Here is a 24,655-nt window from a genome sequence, read left to right on the forward strand (position 1 = left end):
TAGGATAAACCCATAAACCTGGCAGATGAAGGTGGTGGGAGAATGTTACTTTTTCTTCTAGAAGGAGTGGAGGTGCACCACTCCCTAGCATGTGGGTTCCAGAGGCGTGTGTCCAAGTGTTGTTAATTCTTTATTTTTTAATATTTGTTATTTATTTTATCTGGCCGTGCCAGGTCTTAGTTATGACACGCGGGATCTTTAGTTGTGGCATGTGGGATCTAGTTCCCTGCTGCTGCTAAGTCGCTTCAGTCGTGTCCGACTCTGTGCGACCCCATAGATGGCAGCCTACCAGGCTCCCCGTCCCTGGGATTCTCCAGGCAAGAACACTGGAGTGGGGTGCCATTGCCTTCTCCGAGGCCAGGGATCAAACCCAGGACCCTCCCTGCACTGGGAGCCCAGAGTCTTAGCCACTGGACCACCAGGGACGTCCCCAGGTGTTGCTACTTCTAAAGAGTTTTAAGTATTTGTTTTTAAAGAGATGTAGGACACTTTGGAGAGGCAGTGGCAACCCACTCCAGTACTCCTGCCTGGAAGATCCCATGGATGGAGGAGCCTGGTGGGCTGCAGTCCATGGGGTCACGAAGAGTCAGACACGACTGAGCAACTTCACTTTCACTTTTCACTTTCATGCATTGGAGAAGGAAATGGCAACCCTCTCCAGTGTTCTTGCCTGGAGAATCCCAGGGACGGGGGAGCCTGGAGGGTTGCCGTCTATGGGGTCGCACAGAGTCGGACACGGCTGAAGCGACTTAGCAGCAGCAGCAGCAGGACACTTTTAAGATGCTCATTATATATGGAAATTCCTTGTAGTTTTTCATAAAATGTGGTCATCTGGTATAGGACTCTGAAAGCCAACTGTGGCTGTATCTTGCTGGGGTTGCTGGGGTCCTGTTGCTTAGAAAAGAATAGTTGATGTTGCCCTTGATTTGACATTGTAGCAAGTGGAATTGTCACTGAGTCCAAGCTCCTAGTGCTCCCTAGGCAGCAGGCCAATAAATTCAGACATGAGTTGCTGGGGAAAGGAGTAGTTACTTTGATATTCAGAGAACTGGCAGATGGAGAGGATGGTGGACTCCTGTCCCAAAGAAGCATCTTGACTGAGTTAGAATTCAGACTTCTTTTACACTAAAAAGGGAGGAAGTAAAGTCAAACATTTCCTGGTTTAGGTCAGCCTCTGGAGGGGAGGTGTTAATTTTGTGCTTTCTGTAGTCATTCACAGGAGGACCTGGTCTGGCTGTTTCATGTAGCTAAACAAAAGTTATCTTAGCTAAATACTCATTACCTGGGAGGCAGGATTCTCTGGCGTGGCCCATTAGGTATATTTTAAGCTTATAGGCAACACATCTTTAGTGATTTACTTGTAGTAAAACATAAAGGTTCTTCCTGGATGGACCTAGAGATTGTCATTCTGATGGAAGTAAGTCAGACAGAGAAGGGGAAACATCATATGGCCTCAGTTATACGTGGACTCTAAAAAGACATGATACAAATGTACTTATTTACACAACAGAAACAGATTCATTTAGAGAATAAACTTATGGTTGGCAGGGAAGGGGGAAGGATGGAGGGAAGGGATAGTTAGGGAGTTTGGAATGGACCTATATACACTGCTGTATTTAAAATGGATAACCAACAAAGACCTCCTGTATAACACAGGGAACTCTGTTCCTTGTTATATGAAAACCTGGATGGGAGGGGAGTTTGGAAGAGAGTAGATACATATATATATATATATATGTATGTATGGCTGAATCCCTTTGCTGTCCACCTGAAACTATCACAACATTGCTAATCAGCTATACCCCAATACAAAATGAAAAGTGTTTTAAAAAAATACAAAGGTCCTTCCCAGTTACAGCATAGGAGGTACTTTGTTATACAACATTACTCGTAACTAGTTGAAGCAGGCATGTGTCTGTGTGTGCATGCTTTTTCCTACCTTCCACGCAACAGATCTTTCCTCCAAATCCCGTATCAAATCTTCAACTCCATGTTAATAAAAAGAAAAGGATAATTGTGTTTATTGGTACTTTCTTGGCACCAAGTAACCCACATCAAAGTCTACCAGCCTTTGGTGTTTCAACAGGTAATCCCCAGATTTAATGCCAAGTGGCATTTCTGTTCCATGGTGTCTCAGATGAAACCACTGAAATCTCAGTTTTAAGCTAGCATAGTTTTATTAAGCTTCCTCCCAAAGAAGAGGTTTTCAACAGCGTCTTTGTCAAGAAGTACCTCTGTTCTGATTGCATCAGAGACTTGTGAAAAAAAGAGGTTAATATATAGTCATTGTATCTCTTGGCTTTTAATTTAAGAAAATGGACAAAAAGTAGGCAAAGGAGGTTGATTTTAATGTAATTATGGAAATCCTATTGATCCAAACATTATGCAAAGTTGGATAGTTAAACTTGCTGATTTTGAATTTGGGGAAATAATTCTGTTTCACAAAAAAAGTCTTTGAATAGCCTTTAATCATGTAACAATACCACAACTTTTATTGGTTTATTTTTTACTTTTTATTCTATATTGAGGTATAGCCTATTAACAAATACAATGAAGGGACTCAGCCATATGTAGACGTGTATCCAAAGCATGGTTGGAGGTCCTAGTTGGAACTTTGCTTTTGCGTAAAAACATTTCATTAAATGAAATTAAATGAAAAGGAAGTCATGGCTTTGATAGGGTGCTTCTAAAATTTTAATACCTGTGGTGAATTCTGTTCCTTGTTTCTGTCCTAAAGGATGGGGCTGGAGAGTGTATGCAAATTCTGTCTTGTCATTTTACTATGACTTACCATTTGGTGTTTTTAGAAGTCAGGCCAGATAAAATAGTTGACAGTACTATCTTACTACTCTTAATGTTATGGTGAGAAGAGAATGAGAGCAACATCTTGGAATTTTTTTTCTTGAGATTTTTACTGATTTTGTTATTAAAAGGAGAGAATTTGTTATTAAATATTAATATTTATTAAATAATATTTGTTATTAAAATAGAGCAGAAACAGAAAGAAATGTAAAGCCAGGGGGAACTCTTCACAATAGCTACTCAGGGACCATAACAGCTCATAGTTTCTGAAAAAAGTGAAGGTGAAAGTTGCTCAGTCATGTCTGACTCTTTGCAACCCCATGGACTATACAGTCCACGGAATTCTCCAGGCCAGAATACTGGAGTGGGTAGCCTTTCCCTTTTCCAGAGGATCTTCCCAACCCAGGGATCAAACCCAGGTCTCCCTTATTGCAGGCAGATTCTTTACCAGCTGAGCCACAAGGGAAGCCCAGGAATACTGGAGTGGGTAGCCTATTCCTTCTCCAGTGGATCTTCCTGACCCAGGAATCTAGCTGGGGTCTCCTGCGTTGCTTGCAGATTCTTTACCAGTTAAGCTACCAGGGAAGCCCACGGTTTATAAATGGTTATAAGTGATCAAGACATGAAACAGGTTCTGTCCCTGCCTTTGCCATTTTTATCAGGCACTTTTGCAGCATGCATCCAGACTTCTCACTGACCTTCTCCAGCAGGTGTGAATAGAACCCTCCTCCTGGGAGAAGGTGTGTGATGACTCTTGGCAGCCTGAAAGGGACCTGCAACCCAGGGGGTGCAGAGCTGTAGTATGGTCTTTAAGTGTCTTCATCTAGATTGTTCTGTCTCCTGGGCCACAGTGCCTTCTGTTGGGTCTTAGCAACCCCCTTTGAAAGCAGAGTATTAGACAAATAAGGTTGGGGAGGAATTGTCAATAAGGAGCACATGCCATCTTGATCTTTAAAATCGTAATTTCCTCGAGACATCATTCTACGGCTGTTCAGTGAAGATTATGTATTTCTCATATTTTTTTGCCTTTACTTCTTGATATGCAGACATACGTTTCTCTGGATGCATAATTGTATTTCTCAATAAACTTTGCTTTATAACAGTACGGAGATATAACCAGCATACAAATACAGACACCTGCCAGGTCTGTATGTGTGTGGATAGAGCCTTACCTTTTGTGATAAGCTGTGCTAATCCTAGGAAACAGTGGCATGGATCAAGATGAGTTTTTTGGCTCTTTTCTAAGTTTCATCGTGGGTTTTTTCCCAGCATGTTTCTCTCTCTGATTATGTGTCCTTTTGGTGGATGCTAATTTTAGTTTTCATTACCTAAGCACCAGCCAGATAATATCAGGGAGATTGTCCACAAGATATTGCCTGCTAGATATTCATGGACTGCCAGTTTGGAAAAGGATTTTACAATGGATAAGTCAAACAAATTATTGATTGGTTGATTGAAAAGGATGGCATGATGTGATGAATGAGTCATATTCTTCAGAATACCCTAGGTTTGAGCTACAGTCAACTCCCTGTAGTTCTACTTGAAATCTGACTGGACGCCTATACTCTCGGGGAAGTTCTGTTGCCGTCCCTGGGGAAGGGGAGCATTGGGGGCCCCCCACGACCGCCATAGATGCTCCTTTGTGAGCAGGGTGCAGACAGAAACTCTGGACCTGCTAGTCTGAGCTTACCCAGAAGAGGCATTTCTGAACTCTGTAGTCAGTAGCTGTTCCTCTTCTTCCTTCAGGATGAAAATACCAAGAGAGTCAGCCTTTAGTCCTGAGTTGGAAAAAGAGGCTCTGTGGTTGATTGACAGAGCAGTTTCCATATTGGTTCATGTCGTGACTTTTCTCCAAGTCAACCAGAAAGGAGCTCACAGAGTGAGGAGACTTGAGGACATGTCAGAGGAAAAGAAAAATGCCACATTCTCAGTTAAGTCACCCAGTATGTGTCAAAGGCTTACCATTGGCAAAGGCATTAGCCTACCCACCTTCTTAGAGTTCACTACAATCTGTCTAGAGAAGTGGTGCCTGTTTGAGGATAAAGAATAAAATGGCTAGTATCCTCAGGAAAAGAAATCAAAACCATAGGAGTTCTCCAAAACCAAACAAAAAATACTTCTGATGGAGAAAGTTGTAGCACAGGAGGATGTAAAGGAAAAAGTGATGGAAGAAGTAGGACTTGAGTGGGTCTTGGTAGGTATGCCTTGGATTCTCACTTGCAGGTTGTAAGACTGAGACCCTCACTCTAATGCTGGTGATGGGATGAGCATCACACTTGGCTCCTGGTGTTCATCTCGAGTTCTTGCCACACGAAGTTTCCCCCTCTCCCTCAGTGTGATCTTTCGTGGTTTGAATCTCATTGCTGGAAGAGCCTGTTCTTTTGAAGGGCTCTCCTGATTAGGTCAGGCCCACCAAGGACGGGCTTTCTGTTTTAAGGTCAGTTGATTTAGGGCCTTAATTTTATTTGCAAAATCCTTCACAGCAGCACCACCCAGATTGTGTTTGATTAAATAACTAGGAGAGGGTACATGTGCACTAGGGGGCCAGGCAGTCTTGAGGGCTACTTTTGAATTTTGTCTGTCACAGCACAACTAAAACATCCAGGGATGGATCTGACTTTTGGCGTGGCCACATCCAAGGTAACTCACTATCACCAGGACTCAGACGTCCTGGCTTTCAACCTCGTTCCATACTGCAGAGCTTCATCCTCATGTGGGCTTCACTGGTGGTAAAAACAGCTCTGTGAGTAGACCATGTTTCCTGATTCCTCTTAGTTCCAGTCAGTCAGAGAGGGCCTTTGGTTCATGCCCATCCCTACCTAGATCCAGTCGTCATCACAAGAGGGATATGTATTCTGATTCTCCAAGCCTAGATCACATGCCTGTCTTTTTATTTATTTAAAATTTATTAAAGTATAGTTGATTCACAGTGTTAATTTTCTGCTGTATGGCAAAGTGACTCAGTTGTACATATATGTACATTCTTTTTATATACATATTCCAGGCCAGAATACTGGAGTGAGCAGCCTTTCCCTTCTCCAGGGGATCTTCCCAACCTAGGAATCGAACCCAGGTCTCCTGCATTGCAGGTGGATTCTTTACCAACTGAGCTATCAGAGAAGCCCAAGAATACTGGAGTGGGTAGCCTATCCCTTCTCCAGCAGATCTTCTCAACCCAGGAATCGAACTGGGGTCTCCTGCACTGCAGGTGGATTCTTAACTGAGCTATCAGGGATGCCCATAGTTGAGTCACAGTGTTGTAATTTTCTGCTGTATGGCAAAGTGACTCAGTTGTACATATATGTATATTCTTTTTAATATTCTTTCCCATTATGATTTATCACAGGATATTGAATATAGTTCCCTGTGCTATACAATAGAACCTTGTTGTTTATCTTGTATATGATAGTTTGCATATGCCCATCTCTGGACCCCGGAGAAGGCAATGGCACCCCACTCCAGTACTCTTGCCTGGAAAATCCCACGGATGGAGGAGCCTGGTAGGCTGCAGTCCATGGGGTCGCTAAGAGTCGGACACGACTGAGCAACTTCACTTTCACTTTTCATTTTCATGCATTGGAGGAGGAAATGGCAACCCACTCCAGTGCTCTTGCCTGGATCTCAAGGACAGGGGAGCCTGGTGGGCTGCCGTCTATGGGGTTGCACAGAGTCGGACACGACTGAAGTGACTTAGCATAGCATAGCATAGCATCTCTGGACCCAAGGCATGAGGTTGACCAAGCCCAAATAACAAAGAAAGTGAGGTAAAGGTCGTGTTCTAGAAAGATTGCTGTTTAGGAAAAGTTATAGTCCTAAATAAAATGAAATTTTACGGAACTCCTTTATCAAGCATTATAAGAAAGTCAATCAGGAAAAGGCCACTACATTTAGAAGACAGGAAAACATTCCTGACCTTTAAAAGAGAAGTTTACTTTTTAAAGTGTTGAAATCAAACTCTACAGGTTTAAGAGGTACCTGATGAAATACAGTGTGGAATTTATACTACACTTTAACATGTTTTATGGTGAATAGGGGAGAAGTGACAGCCATTTGGAAATGTATCAGAGTCTGGGGATGATTGAGTGTGTTTGTAAGCTGTGAAGAAGTTTTTGGTAGAGAGAAGACTGAAGGAGAGACAGGGCAGAATTGACCCCAACAGGACCTGAGCCAGTAGGAGACAAAGAGCCCCCAAAATTTTCCCAGATTTTAAAGTGGTATGGGATTTTGGGGTGGTTTGGTCATTTGTCACTTCTGTGGAATAAACAGGTATCATTCCTTCCAACGTAATCATCTTATAGTGATACTAAACCAATCCTTAGTCTCTGTCCGGCTATGTAATTGACAGAAAGACTTAGGCTTAGAGTAGTGATTCTCAAAGCCTGGTCCTTGGACCAGCAGCATTAACATTACCTGGGAACTTGGTAAACGTGCAGGTTCTCTGGCCTCACCCCAGACCTACTGGATCAGAAATTTGGGGAGTGGGACCCAGAGACACAGTTTCACAAGCTCTCCGGGTGTTTCTGATAGCACTTCAAGTCTGAGAACCACTGCCTCAGAGCGTGCTCATCTCTCCTTCATATACCACGAGGGTTTCCATAACGATGGCTTTTGAGAAGCTAGGAAAATCGAGGATAAAGGCTCCTGGTGGTGGGGGAGGGGACTGCACGTCTTGAAAGGCGATGGCAACTGTTCAAAAGCCATTAGTGACTAAAAATAGAATAGACTTGAATAGAAGAGAGAAGGGTACGTTATAATTTAATTGTTCTCAGGTTCACGCAGTGCTTTCATTTTGATGACAGGCACAGAGGACCTCCCAAGTCCCTCCCTGGAGGACAGAGTGAGAAGGGTTGACATTATAGCTGAGAGTGGTGCTTCCTTTGGCGTAAGGATGAAGTCGTAGAACCGGTTTTGGATATGGATTGTTTAATTTAAATTCAGGCTCTTCTCGACACTCCTAGGAGGCTGCAGAAGAAGGGCATGGCAAGGTTTCTTTCATCGAGGAGCTTATAAACTTTTTGAGCCTTTCAAGACTTAAATCAATCCACTGGACTATAAAAAGACAATATACCAAAGTGCTGAATTGAAGAGAACCCGCGGTAGAGGCTGTAAGTGCTGTGGGCAGTCAGGAGGAGGAGAAATTGACATTGTGTCATTTTCATCTCTGGACAGAGGATGAAACTGTCAGCCTGGCATAATTTCCCAGGTCTCATGGCAGAGTTTTAGACAACTTGGCAACTTTTTCTTCTTGCTCATTGTTTTCTTCCCGAATCTGTGAAAGCTTGTCAGAACTACTGAGTCAAAGTAAAGGTTTATATTTCATGACTTTGAACTTGAGAGAATGTTGATATTTGGGTTTATAGGAAAAACCAAATGTGTAGGAGATACTACATTTTATCTGGTGTCTTTAGTGAAAAGAGACTCAAACAGAAGTTTGACTTACTCGTTTCAAACAGACTTTCAAACTTACTCCATTCATGGAAGAACATGAATGAGCCTGTCTGAGGATACCTTCATTGTGTAGATGAAGAAAGCAAATTACTGATTTTCCTTAGTGAAAAAATTAAGCAGTACCAGTTCTGCGATGGTAGGGAACAAGAAAACAGTTCAGATAAACACAATATTTCTGAGGCTTTTTATTTTTATACACCATGCAGTTCTGGGATGGTAGGGAACAAGAAGACAGTTCAGATGGACACAGTATTTCCGAGGCTTTTTATTTCTATAAACCATGCTGCTTACCTGGGTAAATAAACAGATACCAAACCGAGAACCAAAAGAGAAGGCACTCAGACACTCTAGAAAGTGGGCAAAAATGCCATTTCAGTCCAGGAAAGAAATAATAAAGACGTTGTAATAGTCAAGAGGAAGCCAGCCAGTTTGGAACCTAATAGAAGGTAGTCAGAAGTGTTTTGTTTTGTTTTAAGAAGTTTACATGTAATGTGATCTGATTTTAGCCCTTTGCGGGGTAGTTTCTTAACTCCAGCTGTGGCATGTGGGTATGAAGAGGGAGCTTCACTTTACTTTATTGTGATAATGGGGTTATTTATGATGCCTTAGGAATCCACATTAAGTATGATATCTGTACTGAATGATGTTCCCCTAGCAAAAATTGCTAGCGTTTGTTGCTCTGATGGCCCAATAGTTGAAAAGAAGAATCGTTTCCTGTTTCAAGGTATTGACAATGGTTCTGTTGATCATCTTTTGATCAAGGAGACTCATTTGAAATAGCCAGGGGGGAAAAGGATGAAATAACAGAACCTAATAGTACAGGTCTAGTGAGATCGCATAATGCAGAGGCTGTTTCCTCTGCCTAGAAATGTGATGCCGGGTAATTCTTGCTCATCTTTTTCTTCCCTGTTTAAATGTTGTTTTTGTAAGACAGATCCTCCTTCTAAGTGACATAACCCGTTGTAGGGTGATTGCAAATTGCAGTGTTTATTTGTCCTTCTTGATGTCTATCTGATTTTTAAATTTTATGCATATGTTAAAAATAACATACTCTGATTTTTTAACATCTGTTCTGCTTGAGGCAATGAGGTCCTTAAAGGCCTGGTCCTTTGTCTGTTTTGTTCACTGTTGTGAACAAAGAACCTGTTGGGTATAGTAAGCTCCAAGTAAAAAATGTGTCCCGTGAATGAATGAATAAGAAAGCACTTTGTACACGTGAAACTAATTCAATGTTTTATGTCAATTACAACCTCTATTTTAGAAGAAAGAAAGCACTTTGTAAACTGAATTCACTATAAAAGTCATGGTTAAGTATTTTCATAGAAGACACCTCCTTTCTCTCTTTAATCCTCACTTTTTTCTCTCCAATTTTTTACTTCTTTAAAGGTCTGCTTGTCAGTGTTTTGCCAGTTCCAAACCTAAGATTTGGTATTATTCGTTCTTGCCTTTTTTTTTTAAGATAAGAGATCACATTTTTCCCTCAAAAATATTCTTTACCAACCACGCTAATGCTGGGATTCCAATTTTTGTTCAGTGTGCACTTATGACTTTGAAAGGAAAACATGGCTGGTACTTGTGAATGATTTATTTGGGAAGCAAACAAGATTCTAGAGTAGTATTTAACTTCTATTTCTTGTCATCCCCAAAGCCACTCTCGTACGTCACTCTCTGCAAAAGTACACACGTCAAAATACCTTGAATAATATTGGCCTAGGAGAAGTTGCTCCTGGCCCTGTCTTACAGAAGGGCGGTTGAGGTGGGTGGCGGGGGGGAGGGGGGTGGGGGGGGGAGGGGGGGGGGGAGGGGGGGTGGGGGGGGGAGGGTGGGGCAAGAAATCTAGATTCAAGAAATAATTAATGAGATACTGAGAGTAAACTCAGGTCTTTTCTTTAAAAGCAGCAAACAAACAAAAATCACCCAGCCCTTTCCCAGAAGGGCCTCCACGTGCCACTTCTTTTTTTTCTTTTTTAGATCCTCATTTCTTTTCTTTTTTATTTTTTATTTAAGGATAATTGCTTTACAGAATTTTGTTGTTTTCTGTCAAACCTCAACATGAATCAGCCATAGGTATACATATGTCCCCTCCCTTTTGAACCTCCCTCCCATCTCCCGCCCCATGGCACCCCTCTAGATTGATACAATGCCCCTTTTTGAGTTTCTTGAACCATACAGCAAATTCCCATTGTCTGTCTGTTTTACATATGGCAATTTAAGTTTCCATGTTCCTCTTGCCATACATCTGACCCTCTCCTCCCCTCTCTGCATGTCCATAAAGTCTATCCTCTGTCTTTTTCTCCATTGCTGCCCTGAAAATAAATTCTTTAGTACATTTTTCTAGATTCCATATATATGTGTTAGAATATGATATTTATCTTTCTTTCTGACTCACTTCACTTTGTATAATAGGTTCTAGGTTCATCCACCTCATCAGAACTGACTCAAATGTGTTCCTTTTATGGCCGAGTAACATTACATTGTGTATATGTACCACAGCTTCTTTATCCATTCATCTGTCGATGGACATCTAGGTTGCTTCCATGTTCTAGCTATTGTAAATTGTGCTGCAATGAACAATGGGATACACCTGTCTTTTCAATTTTGGTTTCCTCAGGGTATATGCCTAGGAGTGGGATTGCTGGGTCATATGGTAGTTTTATTCCTAGTTTTTTAAGGAATCTCCATACTGTCTTCCAGAGTGGCTGTGTCAATTTGCATTCCCATCAACAGTGCAAGAGTGTTCCCTTTTCTCCTCACCGTCTCCAGCATTTATTGTTTGTAGACTTTTTGATGATGGCCATTCTGACTGGTGTGTGGTGATATCTCATTGTAGTTTTGATTTGCATTTCTCTAATAATGAGCGATGTTGAGCATCTTTTCATGTGTTTGTTAGCCATCTGTATGTCTTCTTTGGAGAAATGTCTGTTTTGGTCTTTTTCCCACTTTTTGATTGGGTTGTTTGTTTTTCTGGTATTGAGTTATATGAGATGCTTGTATATTTTGGAGATTAATCCTTTGTCAGTTGTTTCATTTGATATTATTTTCTCCCATTCTGAGGGTTGTCTTTTCAGCTTGCTTATAGTTTCCTTTGCTGTGCAAAAGCGTTTAAGTTTAATCACGTCCCGTTTGTTTACTTTTGTTTTTATTTCCGTTACTCTAGGAGGTGGGTCATAGAGGATCTTGCTTTGATTTATGTCATCGAGTGTTCTGCCTATTTTTTCCTCTAAGAGTTTTATAGTTTCTGGTCTTACATTTAGGACTTTAATCCATTTTGAGTTTATCTTTGTGTGTGGTGTTAGGAAGTATTCTAATTTCATTCTTTTACATGTGGCTGCCCAGTGTTCCCAGCACCATTTATTGAAGAGGCTTCAATATTGAAGAGGTTTAATTTTGTACAGCTTTTGCACAGCAAAGGAAACTATAAGCAAGGTAAAAAGACAACCCTCAGAATAGGAGAAAATAATAGCAAGTGAAACAACTGACAAAGGATTAATTTCCAAAATTAATTGTATATTCTTTCCTCCTTTGTCAAAAATAAGGTACCCATATGTGCCTGGGTTTATTTCTGGGCTTTCTGTCTTGTTCCATTGGTCTATATTTCTGTTTTTGTGCCAGTACCATACTGTCTTGATGACTGTAGCTTTGTAGTATAATCTGAAGTCAGAAAGGTTGATTCCTCCAGCTCCATTCTTCTTTCTCAAGACTGCTTTGGCTATTCAGGGTCTTCTGTGTTTCCATATGAACTGTGAAATTTTTTGTTGTAGTTCTGTGAAAAATGTCATTGGTAATTTGATAGAGGTTGCATTGAATCTGTAGATAGCATTTGGTAGTATAGTCATTTTCACAATATTGATTCTTCCTACCCAGGAACATGGATATCTCTCCATCTGTTTTATGTCATCATTGATTTCTTTCATTAGTGTCTTACAATTTTCTGTGTACAGGTCTTTGGTCTCTTTAGGTAAGTTTATTCCTAGATATTTAATTCTTTTTGTTGCAATGGTAAATGGGATTTATTCCTTAATTTCTCTTTCTGATTTTTCATTGTTAGTATATAGAAATGTAAGTGATTTCTGTGTATTAGTTTTGTATCCTGCAACCTTGCTAAATTCACTGATTAGCTCTAGTAATTTTCTGATTCTATCTTTAGAGTTTTCTATGTACAGTATCATATCATCTACAAACAGGAAGAGCTTTACTTCTTCTTTTCCAATCTGGATTCCTTTTATTTCTTTTTCTTCTCTGATTGCTGTAGCTAGGACTTCCAAAACTATGTTGAATGATAGTGGTGAGAGTGGACACCCTTGTCTTGTTCCTGATCTTAGAGGGAATGCTTTCAGTTTTTCACCATTGAGAATAATGTTTGCTGTAGGCTTATCATATGTGGCCTTTACTATGTTGAGGTAGGTTCCTTCTATGCCCATTTTTTTAAGAGATTTTGTTGTAAATGGGTGCTGAATTTTGTCAAAGGCTTTTTCTGCATCTATTGAGATGATCATATGGTTTTTATCTTTCAGCTTCTTAATATGGTGTATCCCGTTGACTGATTTGCATATATTGAAGAATCCTTGCATTCCTGGAATAAACCCAACTTGATCAAGGTGTATGAGCTTTTTGATGTGTTGCTAAATTCTGTTTGCTAAAATTCTGTTGAGGATTTTTGCATCTATGTTCATCAGTGATATTGGCCTGTAGTTTTCTTTTTGTGTGTTTTTGGTTTTGGTATCAGGGTGATGGTGGCCTTAATAGAATGAGTTTGGAAGTGTTTCCTTCCTCTGCAATTTTTTGAAAGAGTTTTAGAAGGATATGCATTAGCTCTTCTCTAAATGTTTGATAGAATTCTCCTGTGAAGCCATCTGGTCCTGGGCTTTTTTTGGGGGGAGATTTTTGATCACAGCTTCAATTTCAGTGCTTGTAATTGGGGTCATAATTTCTATTTCTTCCTGGTTCAGTCTTGGAAGATTGAACTTTTCCTAGAATCTGTCCATTTCTTCCAGGTTATCCATTTTATTGCCATATAGTTGTTCATAATAGTCTCTTATAATCCTTTGTATTTCTGCATTGTCTCTTGCAACCTCTCATTTTTCATTTCTAATTTTGTTGATTTGACTCTTCTCTTTTTTTCTTGATGCGTCTGGCTAAAGGCTTGTTAATTTTGTTTGTCTTCTCTAAGAACCATTTTTTAGTTTTGTTAATCTTTTTTAGTGTTTGTTCCTTTCATTTGTTTTTCATTTATTTCTACTTGGATCTTTATGATTTCTTTCCTTCTACTAATTTTGGGGGCTTTTTGTTCTTTTTCTAGTTGTTTTAGGTGTAAAGTTAGACTGTCTATTCGGTATTGTTTCTTGAGGTAGGATTATATTGCTATAAACTTTTTTTTTTTTACTGCTTTTGCTGCATCCCATAGGTTTTGAGTTGTCATGTTTTCATTGTCATTTGTTTCTAGAAATTTTTTTTATCTCTCTTTTGATTTCTTCAGTAACCTGTTGGTTATTTAGAAACATGTTTAATCTCTGTGTGTTTGTGTTTCTGACAGTTTTTTTTCTTATAATTGATATCTAGTCTCATAGCATTGTGGTCAGAGAAGATGCTTGATACAATTTCAATTTTCTTAAATTCACTGAGGTTTGATTTGTGACCCAAGATGTGGTCTATCCTGGAGAATGTTCTATGTGCACTTAAGAGGGTGTTTTCTTCTGCATTTGGATGGAATGTCCTGAATATATCAATGAGATCCATCTCATCTAATGTATCATTTAAGACGTGTTTCCTTACTAATTTTCTGTTTTGATGATCTGTCCACTGGTGTGAGAGGGGTGTGAAAGTCTCCTACTATTAATGTTTTACTGTCAGTTTCTCCTTTTATGTCTGTTAGTGTTTGTCTTATATATTGAGGTGCTCCTATGTTGGGTGCACAGATATTTGCAATTGTTACGTCTTCCTTTTGGATTGATCCCTCGGTCATTATGTAGTGTCCTTCCTTATCTCTTGTAATCTTTATTTTAAGGTCTATTTTGTCTGATATGAAGATTGCTACTTCAGCTTTCTTTTGCTTCCCATTTGCATGGAATACATTTTTCCATCCTCTCACTTTCAGTCTGTATGCATCTTTAGGTCTAAAGTGGGTTTCTTTTAGACAGCATATATATGGGTCTTGTTTTTGTATTCATTCAACCAGTCTGTCTTTTGTTTGGAGCATTTAATCCATTTACATTTAAAGTAATTATTGATATATATGTTCCTATTGCCATTTTTAAAAATTGTTTGGGGTTGATTTTGTAGATCTTTTTGCTTCTCTTGTATTTCTTGTATAAGTCCCTTTAACATTTGTTGTAAAGTTGGTTTGGTGGTAATGAATTCTCTTAACTTTTGCTTGTCTGAAAAGCTTTTTATTTCTCCATCAAGTTTGAATGAGATTATTGCTGGGTACTATAATCTTGGTTGTTTATTTTTCCCTTTCAATACTTTAAATATATCCTGCCATTCCCTTCTGGCCTGCAGAGTTTCTGCTGAAAGATCAGCTGTTAAGCATATGGGGTTTCCCTTGTATGTTACTTGTTGCTTCTCCCTTGCTGCTTTTAATATTCTTTCTTTGTGTTTAGTCTTTGTTAGTTTGATTAGTATGTGTCTTGGCGTGTTTCTCCTTGGGTTTATGTTGTATGGGACTGTGTGCCTCTTGGATTTGATTAACTATTTCGTTTTCCATCTTGGGGAAATTTTCAGCTATAATCTCTTCAAAAATTTTCTCAAACCCTTTGTTTTTCTCTTCTTCTGGGACCCCTATAATTTGAATGTTGGTGCATTTGATATTGTTCCAGAGGTCTATGAGTCTATCCTTGGTTCTTTTCATTCCTTTTTACTTTATTCTGCTCTTCAAATATTATTTTCACCATTTTATCTTCCAGCTCACTGATTTGTTCTTCTGCTTCAGATATTCTGCTATTGATTCCTTCCAGAGTATCTTTAATTTCAGTAATTGTGTTGTTTGTCTCTGTATGTTTATTCTTTAATTCTTGTAAGTCTTTGTTAATTGATTCTTGCATTTTCTCCATTTTGTTTTCAAGGTTTTTGATCATCTTTACTCTCATTACTCTGAATTCTTTTTCAAGTAGTTTGCCTATTTCCTCTTCATTTATTTGGACTTCTGTGTTTCTAGTTTGTTCCTTCATTTGTGTAGTATTTCTCTGTCTTTTCATTATTGTTTTTTTAACTTATTGTGTTTGAGGTCTCCTTTTCCCAGTCTTCAAGGTTGAATTCTTTCTTCCTTTTGGTTTCTGCCCTCCTAAGGCTGGTCCATTGGTTTGTGTAAGCTTTGTATAGGGTGAGATTTGTGCTGAGTTTCTGTTTGTTTGTTTTTCCTCTGATGGGCAAGGCTGAGTGAGGTGGTGATCCTGTCTGCTGATGACTGGGTTTGTATTTTTGTTTTGCTTGTTGTTTAGATGAGGCGTCCTGCACAGGGTGCTGCTGTGGTTGGGTGATGCCCCGTCTTGTATTCAAGTGGTTTCCTTTGTGTGAGTTTTCACTATTTGATACCCACTAGGGTTAGTTCTCTGGGTGTCTAGTGTCTTGGAGTCAGTGCTCCTACTCCAAAGTTCAGGGCTTGATCTCTCTCCAAAGACCAGCCTAGGTCCAGTCTACCAAGAGGAATTTCACCTGAAATGAAAGGACCTTTACTTGAGTTCCAAAAACCAGTGCACAAGAACACAACGGAGATCTCTGACTCAGCAGATACTGGGTATTGCCTGCCACGTGGCCAGGCCTCCTTGGATTGCAGCAGATGACCAGACGGTCTGTCCTTGGCAGTGGTCAGCAGAACTCCACATACCACTTCTATCATGTTATCCTTGGTGGCTGGAAATGGCAGATGGCCAAGTGGAAAATTTCACAGCCCTGCAAACATCAGCACACTAAACACTGCAGACCAGCAGTGCGAGCGAGCTGGGTGGTGTGGACCAAATAATCATGTCCCCGGCACATGCCTTCCTTATTAGTTTTGGTCTCCTCTTTCTCTTCCCTTCCTGTTCCAAAGCTTTACTTTCTTTCTCCCTGAGATTCCAGACAGCTCTGTTTCCTGCCCTGTGAACCCCTTGACCACTAGGTGGAAGGAGAAACATTTGGACGCTTGAGTGCACCGGCGATGGTTGATTGTGGGTGCCTTGCCAAAGCTGACTTTTATATTCTGGCTCAGAGCTAAGCTACAGACTTCTGACGGTGAATAATCCTTTGTCTTTACGGGGCGCCTTTCTTCTTGGGAACTTGGAGTGCCTTGCCAAAGTGTTCTTATTGATCTTCCCAACAATTTGGTGAGGTATGAATATGGCAAAAGGTCATAGTCCCGGCACCCGCCCTTTTGCAAGAGCGTCAACTCGGGTGGCTTATTTTGAGGCCATGTTGCAAGTTTGCATCTCAGCTGGGATTGCATCTGAAGTCTCCCAAAATTGGCTTCAACTTTGGGGTGGGGGTGGGGGAAACGCTTGGCTGCACCATGCCGTCTCCTGGGGCAAGAGCAAAAATATCGCATTTCCTTTTTAAGCAAAGTGTACTGGAAAATGGTCTTTGGTGAATTACCCATCAGTCTAATTGATCTTCGTTTGTTGTGATAACAAGGGATTTGACGGAGTGTTCAGCTTTTTATTTTCTCTTCTGTTCCCACGCTAGGTACTTCTCCCTTCTCTGTGAAAGGAAGAAAGAACACACCTAGGCCCAGGAGCACTCCAGCTTCTTGTGGGAAGTCTCCATGGTGACGTACAAGCTGGGGCTACCTGTGAACCGCGCATAGTGAATGTTGTAAGTTAACAAGAGTCGAATCTGCACTGGCTTGCCTTGCAACGGTTTGTGAATCACTGGATGCTCGAGCCAGGGTGCTGAAGACGTGTTAGCATTAGCTCTAGGTGATCCTCCAATTAATTTCTTCTTCTTCTTCTTTTTTTTTAAAGGGGAGAGGTTCTGTTGTTATTTGCTGTGAAGTTGACTTTCTCAGCTTCTGTTGGGAACTGCTCATTCTCTCCTTCTGGAATAAAAGGGTGGAAGACAGTGATTATTTCAGCCTAGAGCCAAGTTTATAGCAGCCTCTTTAAACCCTGCTCTGCAGTTCTTTTAGGTTAGTGGGTATGGGGTAAAACCTTTCAGGCTAATGATTCCCAATCAGGGAATCACACTCTGTCATTATTTTCTTTACATGGGGTTTTTGATTGGAAGGAAATGTTTCTGGCGTTGAAAAATCTGAGGTATGCAAGCTAGTACGGTCAGCTCTTCAGGGTGCTTTTCTTGCTTAAAATTGGCTGATTTATTGGTTTTTGTCAGGCTGCTGGGTTGGGATTTTGAGATGAGTGGTTTCTGCATTCAGCTGCTGGTCACCTTTCATGAGGAGGTATAGGATCCAGTAATTGAAGAGAAAGCACACTGTGGGCTTCCAGAAGCTTTAGTTTACCACAGAACTTAAGGGTTCACTCAGCTCTGCTGCTTTCTGGAGATTTTACCTCATTGCTAGACTGTGTCATAAGAAAAAAATGCTTAGAGCTTTGTCCAGGAAAGAATAAAACTACAGGAAATCCAGGCTAGCCTATGAACATATTACCTTCAAATTTTAGAACATGAAGCGCCATCTTTGACTAGGTTTTTTTGTGTGTGTGGAAATATCTATCATATATATTTGTGCACACACATCTTTACATATTTGTGTGTATGTGTATTAAATATAAATATGTATATACACATATGTGTGTGTGTGTATATGTATATAACTGTGCATTAAGTTTTCAGTTTCTTAATAATTTGGTCAGGAAAGTTTTCCAGGCATTTATTACCTTTTTTTTTTTTCAGTTGCATAAACAATTTTGAGAGAGCAAGGAGCAGTGATATGAGGGCATGTGTCTAGGAGAAAAAGCATTTACCGTTGAAAAGATAAATTTCCACTGAAATTTTATTTCTTGGTTTTCTAAAAATTTGTATTAAATATGCATGTTTATCCATATTTCCCGAGGGTTAAATAGCCATATTAAAATAAGCTTATTGAACTCAAGCGCTCCCAGTGCCTCAGGGTAAGTGGGTGATGGGGGGTGCTGGTGTTTTCATGGATTCTCATTTTGTACGAATGATCACATTGGTTCTGGTGGAAAGTACAGGGCTCCTAGAATTATTGACCTCAATTCTATTTCTGGTCCTAAGGTCAAGGTCAAGGTCAAAGTTTGCAACCTTGGGCAAGTCACCGACTCCTGCAAAGTGTTGGTTTATAATCTGTGTTGCTCTATGCTGCTTGTTTATTGATGAGTCTCCATCTTAGTTTGGGGTTCCCACAAGCAGCAGAATCTTATTTAAAAAAACTCTTATTCTAAAAGCTTCTATCACTATTAAGGAATACTTTGGGGGCCCTGTTAGATCTGGGTGCTACTATAGCTGTATGTTTTTCTAGAAAGTATTTCCCAATCAGGTAGCCAACAGAATGCACGTCTGATGATGTTTTTTTAAGCATCTTTTAACCTAGGAAACAAGTATCTTATGGAAAAGTGCTGTAGATTTCAGGCTACATTTAAAAAGAACAGTGCAGGAACTATAATCGATATAGCTTTTGTTTCGAATCTGGTGGTGTGTGTTTTTGTTTTAAACCATTGCTTTGAACTGCTCATGTGATACCCTGTCAGAGCTCAAACATTAAGTGAGGTTTTCAAAGACATTCTAGAGTGTAAACCTTAAGATGCCACAACTTAAAGTCATTTAAAAATCCTTCTGTAAATGGAATGGGTTGAGCAAGAGGAAGAAAATGCTAAATTCTTTTGAACTCCAAAGGACTTTTTCTTCCAAATTACATTCGCTTGGGGAGGCGGGGGAAGTCCCAGTTTTCTTAGTAAATTTGGAAGTTAGTAACCTTTTGCAGTCTTGCTATATTTTTACAGCACTGAGTTAGTTCAGTTCAGTTCAGTTCAGTCACTCAGTCATGTCCGACTCTTTGCGACCCCATGAATCACAGCACGCCAGGCCTCCCTGTCCATCACCAAATCCCGGAGTTCACTCAGACTCACGTCCATCAAGTCAGTGATGCCATCCAGCCATCTCATCCTCTGTCGTCCCCTTCTCCTCCTGCCCCCAATCCCTCCCAGCATCAGAGTCTTTTCCAATGAGTCAACTCTTCGCATGAGGTGGCCAAAGTACTGGAGTTTCAGCTTCAGCATCATTCCTTCCAAAGAAATCCCAGGGCCGATCTCCTTCAGAATGGACTGGTTGGATCTCCTTGCAGTCCAAGGGACTCTCAAGAGTCTTCTCCAACACCAGAGTTCAAAAGCATCAATTCCTTGGCACTCAGCTTTCTTCGAAGTCCAACTCTCACATCCATACATGACCACAGGAAAAACCATAGCCTTGACTAGATGGACCTTTGTTGGCAAAGTAATGTCTCTGCTTTTGAATATGCTATCTAGGTTGGTCATAACTTTCCTTCCAAGGAGTAAGCGTCTTTTAATTTGATGGCTGCAGTCACCATCTGCAGTGATATTTTCTCCTTATTTTGGTATCCTGGTGTCCCAAAGCCATGCCATTATAATAGAGGAGGCAGGAGATTTTTCGAAGGACTTGAGCTTGCATGTAGATGGGGTATGGTGGAGGGTAGATGAACGTGTTAGTAATAATCATGGCAGCTGCTGGAATTAGTGGTGTCCATCTTCGGCAGCTTGTTGCCCCAGACTCACTACCTTTGTTGTTCTCTGTTTGTCCCCATCATCCACCTGTCAAATGCCACTGTGGCTCTTGCAGATGGACTTTGCTCCTCAAAGTGTCTCAAACTGGCTCTAAGGTGTGGTATCTTGTACAGAGAGAAGAGGCAAGAAAACTGACCTAGGAGTTGGAAGACCTGGATTTTACCCATGGTGCTGCAATTAACCCTACAGCCTTGAGGACCCGTTTTATCTTGAGTAATATGAGAAAGTTGAGTGTAGAGAGCTCTGATGATTCTTCTAAAGACTCTAACATTGCTTCGAATATCAACTTTGGATGAGGCTGGCTGGATGGTCACTTTCCCCTGTTTGGCGTCTTAGAGTCAGTGATCTGGCACAACTTCAGTTTATTGATACAAGAGCATTTAAAACATTGAGCACAGTCTTGTGGTTAAAAAACCAAAAAAAAAGAATTATTGTGTGTGTCACAACAACACTACCCTTTGCAGAGGACCTTCCCAGGGAACATGTGACAGTAGAAAGGTGTTCACTTGAGCACTTTTTCTAAGAATGCAGTTTTAGTCATTTAAATTTAGGATCCATACTCATTGGTCTTTTTGAAAATTAAATATGAGCCACTTTTGAAATTTAACTTTTGAAAAATAATCCACCTCTGTTCTCAAATATTACTTAGTATATAAACCAGGAGGCCGTGATCTGTAATTCTCTTCTGAGCTGCTCTGCTTTCTTGAGTAGCTCTTCTCCAGCTGCCTCTTTTAAGCAGCCTTCCCCGACCTATATAAAGCAGCACCTTGTCCCTGTATCCTCTAGCCCAGGGGTCCCCAAACTCCAGGATCTAATGCCTGATGATCTCAGGTGGAACTGAGGTAATAATAATATGAATAAAGTGCACAGTAAATATTGGAGAAGGAAATGGCAACCCACTCCAGTGTTCTTGCCTGGAGAATCCTAGGGACAGGGGAGCCTGGTGGGCTGCCGTGTATGGGGTCGCACAGAGTCGGACACAGCTGAAGCGACTTAGCAGCAGCAGCAGTAAGTGCAATGTGCTTGAATCATCCCCAAACCATCTCCTATCCCCTCCCCGGTCTGTGGAAAAATTTTTTTCCCACAAACTGGTCCCTGATGCCACCAAGGTTGGGGACCGCTTCTCTAGCCTACTTTTTTTTTCTTTTAAGCACCGTACATTTTATACATGCATTTATTAATTGCCCTATCTCCTCAACTAGACTGTAGGATCCACAAAAACAGGGATGTTGTTCTTATTATTTTCCTGGTGAATCTATAAGGCCTAAAATGCGGCTTGTCCTAAAGTGGGCACTCAGTAAATATTTGTCAAGCAACTAAGGACAGAGTGAGCCTGTGCCTGGGTTTCTCCTGTGGGAGCCTAAGCCATTCAGAAAAGAACCCAAAACATGGTTCTTATGCAAACGGCTTCAATCTGATAGTAGTTTGGTCAGGTAGAGGGTGACATGCAAAGACTAGTTCACTGTCTTTTCCTTAGAAGTAGACGTCAAATGTTGACAATGTATATAAGTCAATGTGGGAAAGGAAGCTGTTTGTTTAAAAAAAAAAAAAAAAAGGCTTCATGGAACTATCAATAGTGTTTGAGGATTTTCTGATACTTAAATTCTGCCTGATGTGTGTTTCCTCTCCTCTTCCATTTGAGTGGTTTGCTTTATGGGTTGTTTGTGAGCAGCCTGCCCTAGCATTCTGTGAAAGGCAGGGTGTTGTGTTTTATAATCCCATTATTTTATCATCTTTCATGTTTTCCATTTCCAAAGTGAGAGAGAGACTTGGCGTGGTCGGTTTACCCAGAAATTCACCATTTACTGAATAGCCTCATTTTCATTTTCTTTCCTTTTGAGAGATGTGTACTTTGGAATGAAGGAATAGTGAACTGATACAAATTGGGTCCATCGAATGTCTCTCTGGTGGGAAGGGAGAAACCAACAATCACTTTCTTAGGGAGGCATCGTCTTCTGTGGCTTTTGAGGATAGCAGGTATCAAGGTTTCTTGAAGTTTTTGTTTATCAACCCCCTTTTCAGAGTGCAGGAGTTACATTATTCCTGGGAAGAAATGGAAAGACTGAAATAAACACCTTTGTGCCTATTTAGACAGCATTATGCTGTCTTTATAAGCTTTGAAAAATGGGAACTGAATTTCCAGTCTCCAGAGTGAGAGAATTACATATACACACTCTAATCAGAGTGATTTGGGAATTTCCCTATGTGTCTGTCAATTTGTACCTTTTAGATTTGCCATCTGTGATACCAATTTTTTTTATGATCTCTAGTGCTATCATAGAAAAAAAAAAAACTGAAGTCGATAAAAGGGATCACAAGGGAAGAGATTTTACTATTAGATAAATGAGGGGAAAGTCTCTTTTTAAAAAATTCTTTGCTTATAATGACCCTACCAGTTGGTCTGCATGTTATAAAGGCAAAGAGGCTCTCATATTTCATGCAAGCACTCTGGGTGTTCTTTATGTAGCCTCAAGTCTTCTGGAGTTTTCTCTTTCACCCATTTCTTTCTCTTTCCCAAACTTCCTCCAGTTGCTTCTTCTAGATGGCCTCACTCATTCCTGGCCATTGCTGCCTTGCGGCTGGTGGTGGTGTTGGGGGCTCTGCATGAGCTGCTGAGAACTGAGAATTGATGTCAGCCCTACTTCTGAGTTGCTTGGCCGAGGGCAGCCCATCCCAGGCACACCTGTTTTCCTCGACATCGTCTTCCCCACCTGCTCAGCCCACTTGCCTTAGCATCTCAGAGAGGAAGAGAGAAATACCCAGAGTGCTGAGCAGTTGTGGCAGGAAAAACATTCGTGTATCTTCTGCAGTGTTTTGTCCTGTAAAGGAACGTGTCCACAGCCTGGTCAGACTGCTTTCTAACAGAGTAGTGCTGAAGTAAAAAGGTTTTATGTTCTGTTTACTGTTTTGAATTCACTGACTGGATCCTGTTTATGAAAAGACTGGTGTGCTCAGGTCTGTGAGGGAGGCAGGGGTGAGTCATCTGTATTCACTGCCCTCTGGGATTTTCCCTCCACTGTGCTGGTCAGTACTGGCCAGCACAGAGTCAGTGTTCTGAAGCGGGTGTGAGTAAGATTCCTGAGACTTGGGTTTTCAGAGAAGGAAGGATTCACAGACAACTGAGCATCTGAATTCGGCCTTGAAACAGGGGTTGGATTTCCACCCCATATATGTGTGTGTTTTGAGAAGGCGGCAGAGCGAGAGAAGATAACTCAAGTCTTTTTGTTTAACTGCTTCTTGCCTGGGCAGGTGAGACCTCAGAATCTGTGAGGACTGAGGTGCCATGACCACTGATCCAGACGTGGAGTGGGGGCTTGGGCACGTGGGACCCATTCCTCTTCGGAGTCATTTTATGTGTTTATGAGCAATAGCTAAAGCAAGAATTTGGGTCACTTAGAGAAGCGGCATCTCCCCAACCTGTGTAAAATGTAGTGTTTTCAACTGAACCTCAGGCTGAAACCACACCCAGGACTAAAAATGTGTTTCTCAAGTGGAGTGCCTTTGACACGCTCGCTGTGGGAGAATCTGTGTACACCGAAGGCAGGGCGAGGATGCCTGGATGGGGGTGATGCCCAGGACGGGGAGTCTTAAGCCACTGCAAATTCTTCCAGACAAAGATCAATCTTTTTCCTACTCGGTAACTTGGAGACTGATCAGCTCTACCACCTTTGTTATAAATATGTATGAATATGATGGTCATGTATAAATATGAGTGATGTATGTCTTTCTTTCCAAGTATATCATCATAGTAGTATTTTCATTCTTCATCTAAAAGACTGTTGTTTCTCTTTTGTTTTCTTAGAGGAAAGAGTGAGACACAGATAGGGACTAAATGACATCGTTTTGTCATAAAGCCAAAACAAAACCTGATGGTTCTTACCAGCAAACGTATCAATTTTGGGGACAGATGTATAAAGACAAATGAATAATTTCACTCTTTTAATTTCCCACATTTTTTAACTTTTGTAAAACAGTCATTTTTTTTTTTTTAAGAAAATCATTCATCCCTCCCTCCCTCAACATTTCATACTAAATTTCCAGTGCTAGCTATGTCATAAATGATGGTAGGTGGACTTGCAGAGTGAAAGAATGGATCCATCTTCTCTGTGTCCTGAGGATTTTGTTAACCTTTTGCAGACCCCTGAATAAGAATGTTATATAATTCAAAAAAAAAAAAAAAAACTCTCTTGCAACAAGTATAAGCTGCTTTTAAGGTGAGATAGTAAAATTAGCTGTTTGACATCTGTGTTGGAGGATGTTAGTGTCTCGGTGTCAGCTCCTCTACTTTTTAAGGTGTTTATTTGGCTTTGCTGGGTCTTAGTTGCATCCAGCGTGATCTTTAGTTGCAACGTGTGGGATCTAGTTCCCTGACCAGGGCTTGAACCTGAGCCCCCTGCACTGGGAGCGCAGTCTTAGCCAACGGACCACCAGGGAAGTCCCCAGTTCTCTGTTTGTGCTTCTGTCCTGAAACTACTTCCTTAAGTAGACTCCCCCAAAGTAGAAACCTTAATGGGATGCAAATGGCAACGTCCTTCAGAATCTTTTTATTTCCAAAATTCAATTAAGTTCTCGTCATGCTCTTTGGACTCCTCAGCATCTTATTCCACCTCTAACTCGCACATCTTTCTCAATACCTTTATCACGCATGTCTTATGACCTTCTGGCCACAAGTGTCCAGCATTAGGACTTGTCCACAGCGCCAACAGAATTCACTGCTT

General features: G+C 40.8%; 1 protein-coding gene across 13 annotated transcripts in view; it reads left to right on the top strand.

Moving 5' to 3' along the window:
* The window catches only part of ATXN1 (ataxin 1), a 414,527-nt gene that overhangs the window by 256,061 nt on the left and 133,811 nt on the right, over nucleotides 1–24,655 (top strand). For 11 of the 13 annotated variants that reach the window (XM_027525447.1, XM_027525448.1, XM_027525449.1 and 8 more), the window contains one exon: nucleotides 16,906–17,034. The gene's annotated coding sequence lies outside the window, so the exon portion shown is untranslated. The other 2 variants (XM_027525456.1, XM_027525457.1) reach the window with 2 other exon arrangements.

Source organism: Bos indicus x Bos taurus, chromosome 23 (assembly GCF_003369695.1).
Source record: "Bos indicus x Bos taurus breed Angus x Brahman F1 hybrid chromosome 23, Bos_hybrid_MaternalHap_v2.0, whole genome shotgun sequence".
Classification (NCBI taxonomy): Eukaryota; Metazoa; Chordata; class Mammalia; order Artiodactyla; family Bovidae; genus Bos; species Bos indicus x Bos taurus.